We start from the raw sequence: 3097 nt of genomic DNA, 5'->3' as shown, positions 1-3097 counted from the left end.
GTTTAAAATAACTATATTAAAAATTAGAAAGGTGTTAGTATGTTTGTTAAATAAACAAAACCTTAGTTAATGAATTAGGTGAATAGATATTAAAAATTGGATAATGTATATGAATCTGTTGAAATACTACTAGCTGCTGAAACGTTTAACCTCGTGCAATAATCTTATTTCCATAGTTATAAATCAGTCTTGGCCGAGTTCCATTTACTTCGCAGACGACATGGGCTCCATTTGTACTCGTAATATACATGTATCCATATATTTTTCAAAACGCATACATTTCTTTAAAATCTACTTTACAGTTCATCAATTATTTTTTAACTAAACGATAAATTCCCTTTATATTATATATAGTTTCGTTTATTTTATTTTTCTGATTTCAATGTATTTTTCATTATTAAGATTATTTTAAATGTCTGCGATTAATCTATTGTTTGTGTCGGGTAATATCTTTTCTTTTCTTATAACAAATGGCCTCCCGAATTAATAATTTTCAGTCCCGAGGGATAAAAAAACTTGCTGCAATTAATAAGGCTTTATTTTGTTATTATGTTAATGAGGTCATTTGTGATTCTACATCCACAAAACGTGTCCAGATGCCTAATTTCGATCCATTTATAATGACCTATCAGAATGTTTATATTCCCTGTTCGACCCCTCAGGATTAAGGTCTTATTATCATTTATTATAATTATATTAATAATAAAAAAGGCCTAACGAACACGAAGGTTCTATTAAATCAGTTTTAACGCAATGAACCCATATACTTTTCGGTCTACCCATCGTTTCAGTTTTTATTAGCATTTTAGGGATTCGCTCGTTACTGAGCACTACAATCATACATGTTTTAACTGTTTACCAATATAGCTAATCAAAAACCAGATTTTTGGTCTAATATGTATTGGGGATTATTTATTCTGTTTTTTTTTAGTTTTTCTACTATTTTTTGTTAACATTTATACTTACCGGTTGTCCTCAGGTGTATTTGCATCTTCTATAGGAAGTTCAATGACACAAAGTTTTCTACGTGCTGATTCATGTTTCAGATGAAACATACGGTTAAGCAAAGAAAACAATAAAACCTACCGAGTACAATTCTTTGAGGACAGGGGGATGGCATAGCCCTATGCTCCTTCATAGCATAACTGAAGCCAAAAAGGCCACACCCATGTATGGAAGGTTTACGTTGAGGTTAATAGAAATTTGCTCCATTGTATTCTAAACTAAAAAGAAGGCAGCCATTAATTGGCTCGTACTCTTCCTCTACATGTCTGCCACGCCCGTAAAAGGTACATAAGGCCAGCCTTTTTGGCTTCATATTTTATCCATTATACTCCTTCTATCAACTTCCATGTTAACTTCAACATATACTTTCCATTCGTGGGCGTGGTCTTTTTGGTTTTACTTTTGCTTCAAAGGAGAATAGGGTAATGCCACCTCCCTGGCCATTTCATTAGCCCCCTAAGAGTTCTAACTATTATTATTAATAATTAAAATGCTAAAATTAATTACAAAAGAGTTCTAGGGTGTCTAAGTTACTCAAAACATTAAGTTAGCCCCGCGTACCTTTGAATGATATTCTTCATGTTTAAAGCAACAGGACTATTTTAGAAAAAAAATTGAGGGGGAGCTACTAGAACTCTTAAAAAAAAATTCAGAAATTAAAAGGATAGGGGGCCAACTCCACAAAGGTTTAAAAATTTATTTGAAGACCAATTAAGATACTCCTTGTTGAACTTTATTTTATCTCTTATTAAAGTTTAGCATGCAGGGTTTTTGATAGCTCCTAAAATTAACTAGAATTCTTTTGTAACATATTTTCTAGCAATTCATTCTTTTATTTTTTAGATCTTCTTTTAAGGTTCGCTTCACTTGCTCTTTAAATTCCTTATTATCTATCTTCCTTTGACATTTGAAATATACAATATGACAATTTGTATTCATTCTTTCTTCCTCGAAACATTTTTCATCAAACCACTGTTTTTGTTCTTGTTCTTCCTTCTTTCCTCGGGGAATAAAATAATATATAAAACGTGTTATATTTTTAAACATTAAAACTTCGAATGATAGAAATATCAATGAAGGGCCACAAATAATTCATATATTGAGGAAGATGGTCAGGGTTGCAGTCAAAAAAGAACAAAAGTAGTTTACAATTTATTTATTTATTTTCCAACGTTTCGCCCCACTCAGGGCTTTTCAAGTTGATAGATTTAAAGACTTAGGTCTCTGATGAAGCTCTACAAAGTAGGAAGAAACGATGGAAAATAAACAGTTGTTAACTATATTTATTATTTTTGAACGCAACCCTAACCATCTTCCTCATAATATAAAATTATTTTAACTTGATACTGCGTGAATAATATATTATAATCAATTGTAGTTGATAAGGCAACGTAATGAACCCTTATAATTATGGTCCGCAATTTCAAATACTAGTTGAGATACAGTAGTTACAACAAAATGTAATCATATTGAAATTTATCTTTTCATAACTCAAGTATTAAACTTATATTATACTGTATAATATAATAATATGCTTGTCATCTAGCATTTAAGCATCTTTGAAGATTATTCCTGTTGCAAGGCAAATCGACATTATGTTTTAATTTTGCAATACAATTTAGGAGATCTTTGCATACGATTACACAATGGGTCATCTCGCCTCGGTAGCGCAGTAGGCAGCGCGTAAGTCTCATAATCTTAAGGTCGTGAGTTCGATCCTCACCCGGGGCACTTATTTTTTTGTTTTTAATTACTGGTTTATATAAAATGTAGTTCCTTAATTTTAACTCAAGTGATATTATTTAATTAATTTTTATTATGATAATTTAATTAAGGAAGTAGTACTTTGATTTCACCATCAGGCATGTATTTGTTGTTAGTTTAAGACAAATATTTTTTTGGGCTGTGGTTAAGAAGGTCGAAGATTATTTCAACTATTTATTTATTTTCGGCTGACGTTTCGACCTGCACTGTAGATCTTCATCAGAGCTGTAGGTTGGAGTGTCAACAGGGACTTAAATGATTATTTTCTTTTTTTTGACCGCAGCCCTATTCATTTTCATATTAACTTACTGTCAATCATACATATATA

The 3097-nt window shown here is 31.2% G+C and overlaps 1 protein-coding gene and 1 non-coding gene across 4 annotated transcripts in view; both read left to right on the top strand.

Annotated features, from left to right (window-relative positions):
* LOC106683081 (growth factor receptor-bound protein 14) overlaps positions 1-3097 on the top strand; it is a 361363-nt gene that overhangs the window by 196331 nt on the left and 161935 nt on the right. The gene's annotated exons all lie outside the window — the stretch shown is intronic.
* On the top strand, positions 2664-2736 carry TRNAM-CAU (transfer RNA methionine (anticodon CAU)). Its single transcript has one exon. It is a non-coding gene; the product is annotated as a tRNA-Met (tRNA).

Source organism: Halyomorpha halys, unplaced genomic scaffold (assembly GCF_000696795.3).
Source record: "Halyomorpha halys isolate HHAL.00 unplaced genomic scaffold, Hhal_1.1 Scaffold463.1, whole genome shotgun sequence".
Taxonomy (NCBI): Eukaryota; Metazoa; Arthropoda; class Insecta; order Hemiptera; family Pentatomidae; genus Halyomorpha; species Halyomorpha halys.
Note: the sequence above shows the minus strand (reverse complement) of the source record. Positions and strands in the feature narration are given on the sequence as shown.